This window comes from Puma concolor, chromosome D2, assembly GCF_028749965.1.
Source record: "Puma concolor isolate L17-30 chromosome D2, mPumCon1.1.hap2, whole genome shotgun sequence".
NCBI classification, from domain to species: domain Eukaryota; kingdom Metazoa; phylum Chordata; class Mammalia; order Carnivora; family Felidae; genus Puma; species Puma concolor.
Window position 1 is genome coordinate 19,536,117 of NC_141677.1, and position 17,520 is coordinate 19,553,636.

General features: G+C 56.8%; 1 pseudogene; it reads right to left on the reverse strand.

The window, feature by feature from the left end:
- Window positions 1-9,606: 9,606 nt before the first annotated feature.
- On the reverse strand, window positions 9,607-9,725 carry LOC147575918 (5S ribosomal RNA; annotated as a pseudogene).
- Between the last annotated feature and the right edge of the window lie 7,795 nt (window positions 9,726-17,520).

A 17,520-nucleotide genomic window follows, 5' to 3' on the forward strand; every position in this document is an offset into this window, starting at 1 on the left:
CGAGTGGGAGCTCGCCTAGAGCTTCTTGTCACTGTCTGAGGACAGACCAGTTGCTCCTGAATCTGGCCCCTGATCCCAGTCTCTTCTTGACCCTGAAGTGAGGTGGGCTCTTTCCAGCACCACCTGCTTTGAATTGCATGAGCGTCTTATATTCTCTATTCTATTTAACATCTAACCTGATCGCTTTGCAGCATGACCGCTGTTTCTGGACTGCATTCACCACACAGGGACACATCACTGTGTGTTTTTATGTCTCGGGCCACATAGACTTTACAATAACCTATGTTGCTAAAGTGCAAAGTCTCCCAATGGTTGAGCTGTGAGTACTTCTGTGGGATTGCCAAACAGGAAAGTGATATCTGACAGAAATATAGAAATATCTCAATTCACTTGAAAGACAGTCTGTCAGTTGTGGTTCCTGCATGTGGTCACGTTCTCCTATCACCTAGAAATGAGGAGGTCGCATATTTAGAAACACCTGTGAGTAGAAAATGTCATAAAGAAACGTTGAATCTTCACGACAGCACATTCTTCTGTCCTATTTTCCTTCATGTATTCTAAATATCTGAGTGGCAACCATTAGATTTTATTCGACTACTGCTGAGGTAGAAGCATAAAGAGAAACTAAATAGAAATATTCTTGGAATAAGTGAGTCAGTCACAAGAAATCATTAGGCTTTTTGTTTGTTTTATTTCTTTTGTCGGTTTTCAGTCCTCTTTGTAATATGTCCACAACGATGCCTCCAGTTTTGCTTTGGTTTTTAGCATCGCTTTGTTTATTCGGGGACTTTTATCATTCCATACAAATTTTACGATCTTTTGTTCTGTGAAAGATGGTGGTGGTATTTTGATATGCATTGCGCTAACGTGTCGATTGCTTGGGGTAGTATAGACCTTTTAACCACGTTGTACTCCAAACCACGGGCATGGAGAGGTTTCCCATTTCTTTGTGTCCTCTCGCATTTCGTTCATGAGATTTCAGAGTACAGATTTTATACCTCTCCGTTAGGGTAATTTCTATGTAACTGACAAAGTATCTTTGGTGCAACTGGCAATAGCTTAAAGCTCTCCCATCACGTTTGCTCTAAAAATGAGAGGCAGATATTCCAGGAGAAATCATGTCAGCACTTCCTGTCCATTTGAGTTCACCTTGCCATCCTAATTCCCACATATGTACTGGCACACACACACACACACACACACACACACACACACACTGAACGGTGTTCAAGAGAGACTGGACACTGGGCAATAACAAGACAGAAGGAAGAAACAGGTGAGCGAGAGCTCTGCCATGGGGCAGCAGCATCCATTGTCACAGCTGCATGCACAAAGGCCCAAAGATGGGCAAGAGATTCTTAACGTATGTAGGTTTCTGCTGCACCCAGGACCATCCTTGACCCAGCCTCCAGAGGAAAGGACTAGGGTCCTACAGTCCACCTCTCTGGGCACCTGGAATTATGATGAACTAACTCCCAGTAGTTTCACAATAGCTAAAGAAGAAAAGGCTTTGGTGTTCTCCCATAATCAGTTGTGTTGCCAGTGGGTTTCTCCTGAGTTCCGTAAAATCATAAAGCGTCAACTGGCCTTGGTTCTCGATCAATGCCTCACTGTGTTCTGAGAGACTAGAGAAGGACTTGATACTTGCTGAAGCCTTTAGAGCCTAGAGAGGTTTGGGGACCTGGGGCGGTGAGGGGTGGGGATAGGGAGGGACATGTCAGAGCCCTGTACACTGACTCCAGAGCCCAAGTCCAGTAACAGTCCGGGGTCCCCGGGCTCTTCATTGGGAAACAGGGGGTTCATTTTGCTGGCCGACGGGAGGATGCCTCACGAGTCACGAGTATACACTGGGGGTGGACAAAGGGGAACGCCAGAAACCTGAGGTCCATAGCACAGCTCTTGGGCGTGTGGCTTATGAGCTTTACTCAGGGACCTTCGAGGGCCACGTTAGCTTAGGTTTAGGTCCGATTAGGTTAAGCTGGGGTCAGGGCGCTGATTCTGTTTGGTGGTCTTCATGCCTGCGGCTGCAGTGCTAGCGCCGGGCACCAGGGAACAGGCAGCCTCCTGTGTCCGTGGTGCACACTGAGACTTGCTGGAGGAACGGAACAAGGGAAAGTTCGTGCAGAGGTCATTCTGGAATCCCCCTGCCTCAGATACAACAGGAATCTCCCATGAGTAGCAGTTATCTCCACAGAGTAAGCCCATTAAATCTAGACACAGGGCTCCACAGTCCTTCGATTTCTTCATTCAGTAACTGCTCCAAGCACGCACTTTGCGCTAGGGGATCTGGCGGGCCTAACTGAAAGGCTGGCAATGACAAAGCGGTCCCCGCCTGCCAGGTCTCCACAGTCTGGTGGGGAGATGAACGAAGGTATGAGACACAAGAGTTGTCCCAATAAAAAGGGAAGGGGTTCAAGGACTGTAATAGTGAAAAAAAACAAGTGTGCTGTGAGGACAGCCTGGGGAGTCACTGGAGGTGACATCTGCTGGGACCAGAATGACAAGAGGGAACCACCCTGCCCGTGTCTACAACGTGTCAGGAGAAGATATTGCTGTGGCCAAGAATAGGAGACAGAATCGAGTTTGTCCAGACACATCAGAAAGGTGGATAATGTGGCTGTGGGATCCCGGGAGGGGAGAGGCAGAGAAGAGCCAGACCATAGACCAGATGCTGGGACCTGGTAGACTATTAGCTTTCCGTTCCTCCCTGACAGACTTGTCTAGCTATTTAGAACCTTAAAACTACAAATATTGAATAGCTCACAATTTTTGTAGGAGAGGAATCCAGTCACAGCATAGCTGTGTGACCATGCCTCAAAGTAAGTCTCTATGAAGCCAGGGTTGTGGTCTCAACGGAGACTCAAAAGGGCGATACTTCCCTTCCAAGCTCACTCACACAGACAGTGTCAGAACTCAGTTGCAACTGAGAGCCTATTTCAATCTTTTGCCTTGGAAACTTGCTTCTTACTCTCCTCTATCCTGTTCTCATATGGTATTCCCTAACTGAGGTGTTTGATTCCCTATTTGCAGGGTTAGCGGACAGACAGCGGGAGCAAATGAGGACAGAGAGCAGAGAGAGAGAGGGAAAAGGGAAGGAGAGAGAGAGAGAGAGAGAGAGATACAGAGAGAGAGAGAAAGAGGAGCAGACAGACAGAGAGAGATGGAACAAACACGGGACAAAGCAAGTCAGAAGCAAGTGACAGAATTTCTGTCCTGAAATCTGGAAACTGACCTCCCCTCACTAACAGCTTAGTGGTTTCACAAGGAGTGACGTTTCCTGACTGGACACAGATCACTGTCTGTGTCCCCGGGGGATGTCCGGGAGAGTGTGTTCAGCAGGCTCACCCAGAACTGAGAACGGTGGCTACATTTTGGAAATGGCAGGAAGTGGTAAACATCCAGCCTCACTCGTCATCAGAAAAGTGAACATAGGACGATGAGTTTGGTGTAATTTCTCATCCACAAAACTAGCAAAAATGACTCATCGCACTCCTGAAACCAGACCCCTTGTTGTGCATTAGAGATCAGGGCACTCATTTTTCAGTAGCGGGAGGGGCCTCGACTCTCTTACTGGAGGGTGATTGTTGCCATGATTTCAGTTGCCATCACCTTTGATTCCGGTGGGGAGGGGTCTGATTCTGGAGAGCAAAGACAGTGACTAGGGATTTGCACAGACTTTCATGTAGGCATGTGTCATCTCTGCTTTTGCTCTAAGAGCCCTGAATGGGACACCTCCTTCTCAGACAGAGAGGATCCGATTCCTCTGGCTACAGGACCATGATACAGCATCTAGAATGATGGTGCCAGAGAGAATGTCACACACTGTTGTCAAAACCGTTTCATGGGCCATGACCGAGGGAGTGGGCTGTTTAGATTTCTGTTTCTTATTTTAATTTAAATTTTAGTTAGTTAACGTACAGGTTTCAGAAGTCGAATTCCGTGATTCATCAGTTACGTACAACACCCAGTGCTCATCACAAGTGCCCTCCTTGGTACCCACCACCCATCTAGTCCATCTCTCACCCACATCCCTCCATCAACTCTCAGTTTGTTCTTTAGCATTAAAAGTCTACCTCTTTTCTAGGTCCACCTGGGTGGCTCAGTCGGTTGAGTGTCTGACTTCGGCTCAGGTCATGATCTCAATCTGTGAGTTTGGGCCCCGCGTCAGGCTCTGTGCTGACAGCTCAGAGCCTGGAGCCTGCTTCGGATTCTGTGTCTCCCTCTCTCTCTGCCCCTCCCCCGCTCATGCTCTGTCTCTCTCGGTCTCAGAAATAAATAAACATTAAAAAAAAAATTTTTAAGTCTACCTCTCTTCTCGTCCTCACCTTCTCATATGTTAATTGCCACATACTAGTGAAATTGTATCTTTGTCTTTCTCAGATGGACTCATTTAGCTTAGCACAATACGTTCTAGTTCCATCCACATAGTTTCAAATGGCAAGACTCCATGCTTTTTGATGGCTGAGTAATATTCTCATCAAGACAAAACCTTCTGCACAGTGGAGGAAACAATGAACACAACTAAAAGCAGCCCACAGCATGGGAGAAGATATTTGCAAGACACATATGTGAGAAAGGGTTAGGATCAAAATGTAGAAACACCTTATCAAACTCAGCACCCAAAACCAAACAGCCCAGTTATGAAATGGGCAGAAGGCATGAATAGACACTTGCCCAAAGAAGACTTCCAGATGGCTAACAGACATATGGAAAGATGCTCAACATCACTGTGCATTAAGGAATGCAGAGCAAAACCACGATGAGAGACCACCTCACACCTGCTAGAATGGCTAAAATGAACCACACAAGAAAGAACCGTTGTCGGTGAGAGTTGGAGAAAGGGGAACACTCTTGCACTGCTGGTCACAATACAAACTGGTGCAGCCACCCTGTTATGACTTTTTAAAGAAGCAACGTCAGCAAGCGCTCCCCCTTCTATGGCTACTTGTTGTTCCCATTTATGTGTACTCTTAAGGGCACTGGCAGCAGGCCAAGAGTTTTCCCTATGAGGAGTAGGGTAACAAAAAATTGAAAACCAATGTAAATGGAGATTTAAAGATACGAAGTAGGGTTTACCCAGTTGAAATGAAAATAAGAATAAAAACAGAAACAAAACAGTTTGCCCAACAAAAAAGCCAAACTCACACTGTGATTCCACTCTCTGAAAATAATGCTTAAGGTAGAAAAACAGTGTAGGCTGTGATTGCCCTTGAATGCCAGGATTCTTATTTCCTTCATCAGCCTTATTTTGTCTATCCAAAGAACACAGAAAGCTACCGGCAAACGTAACCTGGTTTGGTTAAGCTGCTTCCAAATCTAAGGAAAGTCAATCAGGAAGAGGAGCCAATGGAGGTTTCCAAAGAGCATGACTTGATTGTCACAGGAATGGAGAAGTCCTTGGAAAAACTAAAGAGGCCTAGGAGATTTCTGCCACAATGCTATAATTTGGTGAGACAAATTGCCAGATAGATACCCGATCCCCTCCAGTTTAAACCTACGTTCCAGGAATAAATACACAGGTGAGATGATAACACATCTTTTATTCAATATAAAACCACACTTTTCCAAAAGCTCTCATTCATTCCTTTCCGAGACCTTCGTGCCAAGTTTTCCTTTCGGAGGAAGTTTCCTTTGAAGTGCAGGTCTCTGCTCTCAATGACCCGTGCTGTTGTCTCCCATCCCTACTAACCACATGGACCCCCTTTTCACCTCTGTCTTCCTCATTGGCAGTGATCTCCACATGGGCACAGATCACATTTTGTCCCGGTCACTAATGAAGATATAGTGCTGGACCCAGAGGAAGGATGGGTGGCCTTTAAAGGAATTCATACAGAATGAACCTGTTATTTGACTTGCGTCATGAGCGTCAAAACTACAGGCCCAGGATGGCATGCACGGAGGATTTCCCACTAGCCTTCCATTGTTAAGCTGCCTTTGTCTATCTGTAAGACATTGTCATCCTCATTCTTCTTCAATACCTGCACAACTACTGCTAACTATTTCTGCACGGGAAAGAGAGGAGTCTCTATGCAATGTGACTTAGAGGACATTGTAACTTCTTCTAAGGTACTTCTTTTTTTTAAATTTTTTTCATGTTCATTCATCTTTGAGAGACAGACAAAGACACAGCATGAGTAGGGAAGGGGCAGAGAGAGAGGGAGACACAGGCTCTGAGCTATCAGCACAAGGCCCGACAAAGGGCTCGAACTCACAGACAGCGAGATCATGATCTGAGCCCAAGTCGGACACTCAACTCACTGAGCCACCCATGTGCCACCCCCAACGTAGTTCAGAACCCACAGCAGTCCTGGCAAGGGTGCCATAACTACAATCTCATGTAATTCACCTACTAAACGATTGGACAGGTACTCATTTCATTTTGTTTCGTTTTCAAATTGCAGTTTTTGTAGTCTCTTTGATTTCAAAAGGTTAATACAAAGAGTTAAGTAGTTTCACGGTCCAAATATTACCCAGTGTGCATTTTTGCAGGTACACATTTCAATCTCCTTCACGTGGTGCGAAAACTACCCCAGCAGCCACCTTCGCTCTAGTACTATCAAACTATTATCACAGTAGGGTCTGTTACTTGATACTCTACTCGCTCTCACTCTCTCCCTTTGTCTCTTCCTCACGATCTCGCTCTCTTATTTCCGGTGATTCTTTACTTCTAACCCGTGAATGATTACAATATTACATGGTACTTGTAGATTTCTGACTGACATAATTCACTTAGTCCGATAATCGATAGTTTCAACAAACCATTACAAGTTGAAACTTTACACTCTATCACTGGGCTGAAAAGTACATATCTTAGTGGCTGACCCAGGAAGGAAACACACCTGTGTCAAACCCATACAAAAAAAACAAGGCTGCTAATGTGGAACCAGGTCGCTGAAGAAGCGGCATAAGACCAGCCTTGCCTTCCAGCCCAGCAGATTCTCAGGCCCTCCTCCCCACCAAGAGGGCTAGCGCAAACCAAAACCTGGCCATTCTCTCCTGTCTGCCCCACCTGGCTCGAAACCAAAAGGAAGCCCCCCGAGCGTCCCCAGAGAACCTCACCAGCCCAAGCCCAATACCGTAGATGGGCCTCGTGAATTGACAGAGGCTCTGGGGATGAGGGCTGAGAGGCAGGGCAGAGGTAGAGGACCCAGGGAGCCCAGGACTGGGGCACAGTCAATATCTGAGAACTCACTGCGCCTCCCAGCCTCCTGGGTCCTTGTATAAATAGGCCCCAACCCAAACCTCCAACATGCGAACCCCTACCGAGACCCCAGCCCCGCCCTCTCTTCCTGCTCCCTGCACCTGTGGGTGGTGTGTCAGGGAAATTGCAAACCTGAGGAGTGGCCTCCAGCCAGTACAGAGGGATTTGGCCTGATAAGGGGAGCGGGTAGCAGGGAGCATGCCCCTTCTGACATGCGGTGGGGTGTGCCAGCCACGCCTGACAGGGCCGGACCAGGCCAGGCCAACTTGCTGACCCGGGAGGGGCTGGGGGAGCAGTGGCTGGGGTGTGTTTGGCCCCAGCAGCGCCAGCATGCCTGCAGCCGCCGCCGCCTCAGCCGCAGCCCACGCCGCCCCCGCCGCCTAAGCCGCCGCCGAAGCCGCCGCCGCCGCCGAAGCCGGAGCCACCGCCGCAGTCCAAGCCTCGGCGGCAGCCGCCGCCACCATCGCCGCCGCCGCCTCAGCCGCAGCCGCCGCCGCAGCCGCCGCCGCCGCCACCGTCGCAGCCTCAGCTGCAGCCGCCTCAGCCGCCGCCGCCGCCTCAGCCGCAGCCGCCACCGCCGCCGCCGCCGCAGCTGCCTTCGCCGCCCCCTCAGCCGCAGCCGCAGCCGCCACCGCCGCAGCCTCCACCGCCACCGCCTCAGCCGCAGCCGCCGCCGCCCCTGCCGTCGCAGCCTCCACCGCCCCTGCCGTAGCAGCCTCAGCTGCAGCCGCCGCAGCCGCCGCCGCCGCCGAAGCCGGAGCCACCGCCGCAGTCCAAGCCTCGGCGGCAGCCGCTGCCACCGTCGCCGCCGCCGTCTCAGCCGAAGCCGCCGACGCCGCCGTCGCACCCTCAGCTGCAGCCGCTTCAGCCGCCGCCGCCGCCTCAGCCGCAGCCGCCGCCGCCTCAGCCGCAGCCGCCACCGCCGCCGCCGTCGCAGCCTCAGCTGCAGCCGCCTCAGCCGCCGCCGCGGCCTCAGCCGCCGCCGCCGCTGCCGCCTCAGCTGCAGCCGCCGCCGCCCCCGTCCAAACCTCGGCGTCAGTCGCCGCCGCGGCCGCTTCAGGCGCAGATACCGGCGCCGCCGCCGCCGCCGCCGCCTCAGCCACAGCCACTGCCGCTGTCGCAGCCTCGGCCGCAGCCGCCGCCGCCGCCGCCGCCTCTGCTGCCGCAGCCGTCGCCGCCACCTCAGCCGCAGCCTCAGCTGCAGCCGCCGCCGCCGCCACCGCCGCCTCAGCCGCCGCCGCTGCCGCTGCCGCCGCCGCCGCCTCAGCCACTGCCGCCGCCGCCCCCGCCGTCGCAGCCTCAGCTGCAGCCGCCCCCGCCGTCGCAGCCTCAGCTGCAGCCGCCCCAGCCGCCGGCTCAGACGCAGCCGCCGCCCCCGCCGGCGCCTCAGCCGCAGCCGCCGCCTCAGCCGCAGCCGCCGCCGCTGCCGCCACCGTCCGCAGCCGTGGGGCCGCGGCGGGTGGCGGAGGCCGCGCCAGAGGAACCTGGCAACGCGCCGTGGCACAATCCCGGCGTTCTGTAACCCCGGGACTCTTGCAGGCAGCTCCCGGCTTGGCCGCAGGCCCGCCTCTGCATCCATCCCGCAGCGCACCGCACCGCACCTCGCAGCCCCGCACCACACCACGTTGGGCTGCTCACTGGGAAGAGGGCAGAAGCGAGCGTGGGGCATCAGGACGCTTGTGCCTTCGGGGCCCGCCCCGCCAGGTTCTCAGCGCTTCCTCCCCAGCGCTAGGGCGAGCGCAGCCAGCCACCAGGCCGTTCCCTCCCGTCTGCCCCACCTGGTGCAAACCCACCAGGAGCCCCCAGCGCCCCCAGACAGCAGCATCAGCCCGAGTCCGCTGCCCTAGCTGGGCCTCTTAAAATGCCAGGGGCCCTGTGGATGAGGGCTCGAGGGAGGGAAGAGATCCAGGACCCAGGGAGCCCAGGCCTTGGGGAAGTTGGAGGCTGGGGACGTGTTGCCCTCCCACATACCCAAACGCCCGCTCCTGGGTTCCTGTATCCACCCACCCAGCGCCCACCCTCCAGCCCCCAGGCGCCAGATTCCGGTTCCGCCCACATCACCCTCCCCCCGTCCGGGTGCGGGTTTGGGTGGTGTGTCAGGAAAGGTGCAAAGATGGGCTGTGGCTTCCAGTCGGTGCAGTGGGATTTGGCCCAGGCGGGGAGCGGGGAGCGTGCCCCTTGTGAAGTGCGGTGGGGTGTGCGGGGTGGGCCCCTGGGGGGGTGGGGCGGAGCGGAGCCAGGCCCTGCCAGGCCGTTTTGCTGGCCCGGGTGGGGCTGAGGAAGCAGTGGCTGGGGTGTGTTTGGCCCCAGGAACCATGCTCCCTGGGGAGACAGGGACAAAGGGAGGGAGGGGGGGGGCGGCGGGCGCCAAAGGAGAGGTCAAGGAGGCCAAGGCAAAAGGCAAAAGCCTACAGCACCCGGTGTTCCCAGGCGGTCTCCCATCCAAGTTCTAAGCAGGCCCGACCCTGCTTAGCTTCCGAGAGGAGACGGGGTCGGGCGCGTTCAGGCTGGTATGGCCAAAGACGCCAGGGGCTGCCGCTGTGCGCTTCAAGAGCCTGCTCCACGCGTCCCAAGCCCAGAGGGTTCCGCGCTGCACCCATGCACCTGCTTGACTGCCTGCCTGCCTGCCTGTCTGCCAGCCCCCCACCTGGCCATTCCCTCCCTTCTGCCCCAACTGGCTCAAACGCCAACCGGAGCCCTAACGTCCCCAGACAACATCACCAGACAAAGCCCGCTCACCTAGCTGGGTCTTGTGAATTGCCAGGGGCTCAGGGGTGGAGGGCTCCGAGGGAGGGAAGAGGCCCAGCACCCAGGCAGCCCAGGCCTGTGGCGTACACGGAGTGTGGTGTCTCTGTGTCCCTCCCGCCCCATTTTTGTCCTCGCGTCTACGCACCCCAGCCCCCACCCTCCAACCCAGTCCCCAGCCCCCACGCTCCAGCAGCCATCCCCAGGACCCCGCACCCCGGACCCCCAACTCCGGAAACCGGTCCCGCGTGCACTGTGCACTCCGTGCGGGTGTAGGTGGTGTGTCAGGGAAGGTGCAAAGCTGGGGTGTGTTTTCAGGCCCGTGCAGTGGGATTTGGCCTGGTGCGGGGAGTGGGGAAAGGGGAGCGGGCCCCTTGTGACGTGGGGTGGGGTGTGTAAGGCAGGCCAGGCCGCTGGGCTGAACTGGGAGGGGCTGAGGGAGCCCTGGCTGCGTTGAGTTTGGCCCCAGGAGCGCCTCTCCCTGGTCAGGAAGGGAGAGGGGGTGGGCTGGCGCCAATGAAGAGGTCAAGGAGGTCAAAGGCAAAAGGGAAAAGCCTCCAGTTACACGCATTCCCAGATGGTCTCCCATCCTAGTACTAACCAGGCCCGACCCTGCATAGCTTCCGACCCAAGAGGAGATCCGGCGTGTTCAGGTTCGTTTGTCCCCAAACGCTACCCGCTGCCGCTGTGCGCCGAAAGAGGCTGGTCCTCGCCCCCCAGGCCCAGCGCGTGCCCCCTTCACCGTGCACATGCCTGCCAGCCTGCCTGCCTTCTTGACTGCCTGCCTCCCGCTGCCGTCCTCCGAGGGGAGGGCCCCGGGTCGGTGGCGAGGGCCGCGCAACAGGCCCCTGGCACCCCGGAGTGCCACAAGCCCTTGCGCTCTCTGATCCCGGTACTCTTGCGGGCTGCTCCGGCTTGCTCCCACGCCAACCAGCCCCTCCATCCCACAGGTCACCGCACTGCATGGCACCGCACTTCGCAGCATCTCTGCACACCACCCCTCACCACCCCTCACCACACCACAGCGCACCACACCACACCCCACAGCACCACACCACCCCATGTCACGCTGCTCACTGCGAAATGGGTGGGAGCGAGCAGTGGCATCCGCCAGGCCAGGCCTTAGGGGCCCTCTGGATTCTCAGCGCCTCCTCCCTACCTTGGGCAGCCCCCCACCTGACCATTCCCTCCCATCTGCGCCTATTGGCTCAAACAGAATCCATAGCCCACAGCATCCCCAGACAACATCACCAGCCACAGCCCGCTGCCCTAGCTGGGCCTTGTGAATTCCAGGGGCTCTGGGGATGAGGGCTCCGAGGGATGGGAGAGTTCCAGGACCCAGGCAGCCCAGGCCTGTGGCATAGTCGGAGTGTGGTGTCTCTGTGTCCCTCCCGCCCCTTCTTTGTCCTCGCATCCACGCACCCTAGCCCCCACCCTCCAGCCCCAGGCCCCAGCCCCCACTCTCCAGCCCCCAGCCCCCAGCCCCCAGGCCCTAGCCCCCAGACCCCGGACCTCAGAACCGGGTCCCACCTGCCCTCAGTGCGTGTGTAGGTGGTGTGGCAGGGAAGGGGCAAAGCTGGGGTGTGGCTTCAAGCCCATGCAGTGGGATTTGGCCTTGTGCGGGGAGTGGGGAGCGGGGAGTGGGCCCCTTTGACATGCGGTGTGGGGTGTGCAAGGCAGGCCAGGCCACTGGGCTGAACTGGGAGGGGCTGAGGGAACCCTGGCTGGGTTGAGTTTGGCCCCAGGAGTGCACCTCACTGGTCAGGAAGGGTGGGCGGGTCGGCTGTCGCCAAAGAAAGGGTCAAGGACGTCAAAGGCAAAAGGGAAAAGCCTACAGCACCCGGTATTCCCAGAAGGTCTCCCATCCAAGTACTAACCAGGCCGGACCCTGCATATCTTCTGAGACACGAGGAGGTCCGGCGCGTTCAGGGCAGTATGTCCCTAAAGGCTACCTGCTTCCCTTGGGCGCCTAAAGAGGCTGGTCCTCGCCTCCCAAGCCCAGCATGTGCCCCCCTTCACCCATGAACCTGCCTGCCAGCCTGCCTGCCTGCTGGACTGCCTGCCTCCTGCCGCCGCCGTCCTCCGCGGGCTCCGGGTCGGTGGCGGGGGCCAAGCATCCGGCCCCTGGCACCCCGGAGTGCCAGAAGCCCTGGCGCTCCCTGATGCCGGTACTCTTACAGGATGCTCCGGCTTGGTCCCACGCCCACCACCGCCTCCATCCCACACCTTCCCGCACTGCACATCACAGGATCTCGCAGCACCTCAGCAGACCACACCACCCCACACCACACCGTACCACACCACACCACACCAAAACACAAAACACCACACCACGTCCCGCTGCTCACTGGGAAATGGGTGGGAGGGAGAAGCAGCGCCCGCCCGGCCAGGCCTTAGGGGCCCCCCGGATTGTCAGCGCCTCCTCCCCACCCTCGGGCATCCTCCCACCTGGCCTTTCCCTCACTTCTGCCCCATGTGGCTCAAACGCCAACCGGAGCCCCAGCGTCCCCAGAGAACATCACCAGCCAAAGCCCGCTGTCCTAGCTGGGCCTTGTGAATTGCCAGGGTCTCTGTGGATGAGGGCTCCGAGGGAGGGAAGAGGTCCAGGACCCAGGCAGCCCAGGCCTGTGGCATAGTCGGAGTGTGGTGTCTCTGTGTCCCTCGCGCCCCCTTCTTTGTACTCGCATCTACGCACCCCAGCCCCCACCCTCCAGCCCCCAGTCTCCGGACCCCAGACCCCGGACACCGGAGCCCGGAACTTGGCCCCACCTGCACTCCGTGCACGTGTAGGTGGTGTATCAGGGAAGGTGCAAAGGTGGGGTGTGGCTTCAAGCCGGTGCAGTGGGATTTGGCCTGGTGCAAGGAGTGGGGAGCGGGGAGCGGGCCCCTTGTGACCTGCGGTGAGGTGTGCAAGGCAGGCCAGGCAGCTGGGCTGAACTGGGAGGGGCTGAGAGAGCCCTGCTTTCTGGGTTGAGTGGCCCCAGGAGCGCCTCTCCCTGGTCAGGGACGGGGGGGGGGGTGGGGGGGGTGGGCTGGCGCCAAAGAAGAGGTCAAAGGTAAAAGGCAAAAGCCTACAGCTCCTGGGATTCCAAGAAGGTCTCCCATCCAAGTACTAACCAGGCTCGACCCTGCTTAGCTTCAGAGACAAAACGACATAGGGCATGTTCAGGGTAGTATGTCCCTAAATGGTACCTGCTGGCGGTGGGTGCCTGAAGAGGCTGGTCCTCGCCTCCCAAGCCCAGAGAGTGTCCCGCTTCATCCGTGAACCTGCCTGCCAGCCTGCCTGCCTGCTGGACTGCCTGCCTCCTGCCGCCATCCTCAAAGGGCCCTGGGGCGGTGGCGGAGGCCGCGCAACTGGCCCCTGGCACCCCAGAGTGACGCAAGCCTTGGTTCTCTCTGATCCCGGGACTCTTGCAGGCTGCTCCTGCTGGGTCCTACGCCCAACTCTGCCTCTGTCCCACACCTCACCGCACCGCACGGCACCGCACTGTGCAGCACCGCAGCACACCACCCCGCCCCACCCCACCCCACCTCACACCACACCCCAGCGCACCACACCACACCAAACCACACCAAAGCACAGCACACCACACCACGTCCCGCTGCTCATGCGAAATGGGTGGGAGCGAGCAGCAGCGTCCGCTCGGTCAGGCCTTAGGGGCCTCCCGGATTCTCAGCGCCTGCTCCCCCCCCCTTGGGCAGCCCCCCACTTGGCCTTTCCCTCCCTTCTGCCCCAACTGGCTCAAACGCCAACCGGAGTCCCCAGCGTCCCCAGAGAACATCACCAGCCAAAGCCCGCTGCCCTAGCTGGGCCTTGTGAATTCCAGGGGCTCTGGGGATGAGGGCTCCGAGGGAGGGAAGAGGCCCAGGACCCAGGCAGCCCAGGCCTGTGGCATAGTCGCAGTGTGGTGTCTCTGTGTCCCTCCCGCCCCTTCTTTGTCCTCGCATCCACGCACCCCAGCCCCCACCCTCCAGCCCCAGGCCCCAGCCCCCACCCACCAGCCCCAGGCCCAAGCCCCCACCCTCCATCCATCCCTAGCTCCCAGCCCCCTGCCCCTGCACCCTGGAACCCGGTCCCGCCTGCACTCTGTGTGGGTGTGGGTGTTGTGTAAGGGAAGGTGCAAAGCTGGGGTGTGGCTTCAAGCCCGTGCAGTGGGATTTGGCCTGGTGCGGGGAGGGAGGAGCGGGGAGCGGGTCCCTTGTGACGTTCGGTGGGGTGTGCAAGGTAGGCCAGGCTGCTGGGCTGACCGGTCAGGGGCTGACGGAACCGTGTCTGGGGTGTGTTCGGCCCCAGTAGCGCTGCTCTCGGGCCAGGGTGGGTGGCGGTGTGGGCAGGTGCCAGAGGAGAGGTCAAGGAGTTAAAGGCAAAAGGCAAAAGCCAACAGCAGCCGGTGTTCCCAGTTGGTCTCCCATCCAAATACTCACCAGGCCCGACCCTGCTTACCTTCGGAGATCAGAATAGATCTGGAGCGTTCAGGGTATTATGTCCGTGTACACTACCGGTTGTCGCTGGGCACCTCAAGAGCCTGGTCCTCACCTCCCAAGCCCAGCTCGTGCCCCGCTTCACCCGTGCACCTGCGTGCCCGCCTGCCTGCCTGCTCCCCTGCCTGCCTCCCACCACAGTCCTCCGTGGGGCCCGTATGGGTGGCCGAGGCCGCGCAACAGGCCCCTGGCACCCCGTAGTGGCGCAAGCTGAGGCGCTCTCTGACCCCGGGACTCTGGCAGGCTTCTCCAGGCTCGGTTCCACGCCCACCTCCGCCTCCATCCCACACCTCACCGCACCTCATGGCACGGCGCCTCGCAGCACCGCACCACACCACACCGCACCACACCAAAGCACACCACACCAAAGCACGGTACACCACACCATGTCCAGCTGCTCTCTGGGAAATGGGTGGGAGCGAGCAGCAGCGTCCGCCGGGTCAGGCCTTAGGGGCCCGTCGGATTCTCAGCGCCTCTTCCCCCTCTTACGGCACCCCCCCACCTGGCCTTTCCTTCCTGTCTGACCCACCTGGCACAAATGCAAGCCAGAGCCCCGAGCGTCCCCAGAGAACATCACCAGCCCAAGCCCGCTGCCCTAGCTGGGCCTCGTGAATTGCCAGGGGCTCTAGGGATGAGGGCTCCGAGGGAGGGAAGGGGCCCAGACCCAGGCAGCCCTGGCCTGTGGCATAGTTGGAGTGTGGGGTCTCTCTGTCCCTACCGCCCCTTCTTTGTCCTCGTATCCAGGCACTCCAGCCCACACCCTCCACCGCAGCCCCTAGCCACCACTCTCCAGCCCCAAGCTCCCAACCCCCAGCCTCCAGCCCTGGTCCCCAGCCCCCGGTCCCGGCCGCACTTTCCCTCTGTGCAGGTGTGGGTGGAGTGTTTCTGTGACTGACTGATTTCTCTCAGCTTACCACCTTCCTGTTCCATCCACATTGCTGCCAATGACATGATTTCACTCTTTCTCGTTGCACATAGGGCCGATTAACTCCCAGTGAGCATACGTGAAGGTTGTTTTCAACCCCCACCAACAACTAATTTCTGATGTCAACGAAAACGTGTTGTGCTCCTCAACACCTGGGGCATTGAAGTCTCTTGTTTGTGCAGTGACTATTACTGTGCTCTTTGACCCCGCCACAGACTGCCTCAGCATCCTGCTCTCGGAGACTCTCAGGGATATTGCATGCCCAGTCGTTTCGCCAGCAGGTGAACGTCAAAGAAGCGACTCAAAAAAACTAAACAGAATCAGAACCCAGTCCTACACACTTGGGCATCAGCTCGTATTGGGACTCTGCCCTCCAGATCAACAATGTTTTTACCTACGGACAGGAAAAGCTGCAAAGATGGCAAGTGCTCCCACCCCCCTACAGTGTGCGTTGACAGATGTAGGGTTTCTTTTGGTACACTCAGGCTCCTAGGTGTAGCTAAAATATGTTCCATTTCTCTATAACCCACAGATTTTCCATAGTCATAGGACACCAAGCTTCCCTGGGGAATCGTGCTCCCACTCTCCTCCCATGCTACCTGAAAGCAATCATTTGCTGATTTACAAAAGGATCCATTGACCTCCTGTCACTTATCGCTTGGGGCTCAAAAGGCCGCAGTTGGCATGGTGAGAATTATGACGGGGGAGCATGAGCCAGGCTGAGGGTAAAGTGCAAGTTAGAACCCCCCTTGCCACCCCATGGTGGATCTGAGGGATATCCCCTGGGCACCACTGCTACTCGAGAGCAAAGGAAAGGGGCTTAAGCCCTTGCCGTGCTAATGTGGGAAACTAAGGCACAGGAAAAATTAAATTCCCTTAATGCCTATAGGCCATTGACAACTCCTTGAAACCAGCACAATGACCTCCCTCTAAGAGCTCAGCTGCCTAGATGATGGCTCTTTGCTGGGGGCAAAAGAGAACTGTAGCTTAACATTACCGCAACCTCCAGGACCCTGTGAGTCCACTTCCTTTGTCTCAGTTTCGCCAAGATATATGCGGGCAATCATCCTCCAAGCTTATGGCCCCTGATCTACATTTAAAGGATCTCATGCCTCATGTTTTATTAAGGGGTCGTAAATAGTGTTTCCCTAGTAACAGTTAGCCCCTGAAGGTGCTGGAAACCTTGCTTCCAAAATTCCTTAGAGACTTATTCCATCCCTGACCTCCTGCCAACCTGAGGGAATATAATGATGAGTTAGTTGTAGGACCCCAGCACAGCTCTTCCAGGCATTAAGAAAACCACCTTTTTGCACCAAAGACGTCTTCCAGAATTCTGTGTTGGTCATCAGCTGTGGACCAGTCCACCATCATCCCCAAACATCATCATTTTGGCGTCCGAATGTGGGGCTTCGAATCTTCTCACCTTGACTCTGCGCTTCAGTGTCAATTTGGTGAGTATGTTTTCTCTTTCATTTACTCTCATTTCAGGGGATTTTTGAGAAGTAGGGTCTTATGGGAACACTTTTCTGGGGATTGCTCTGGCTGCAATCCTCTAGCCTGTGGCGACTCTACGGGGAGGAGAAAGCCTGCCTTTTGGTTGGAAGTTAGGACCTTGGCCAGAATGGTAGTGAGATGCAGAAACTTGATGCCCTCTCTTTATTCCTTTCCGTGTCTAAAGTTGTCTGTCTTGGGCAGTGGACAGCCACCTAAGTGACTACCATGTCTGCCAATCTTAAGACTCCCGTGTGTGAGGATTCCTCCTCATTGGTCTAACGTGACCCCCTCCATATCTCTGGGCTAGCCTCTTCTGCATGCCAGATCTCCACTGAGAGCTGACCGAAACCAGTACCTGACCGAATTCAACCCCAACAGGGCGCCATTTCCTAGCGAGGTTCGCTGTGAAGACTATGCGGGTTGGAATGTCACTTATATCACGATGGCTTTCTCTCTTTTCTGTTTTCCTTCAATGTCCTCTACTAACTACTACTTAAAATTGGGTCATTTCCCCTTGTCAAACTCTTCCAGTATTTTCCATGGGTTGAAACTGGCAGTTTCTTCTCTGCCTTCTCAGCAAGGGAGACGCAGGTCTGTAAGTCAGGCACCCATCTGTTGTCTAGAATGCAATGGGGAAGTCGGTGGGGGTGGGGAGGCTAGGGGCATCCCTCCT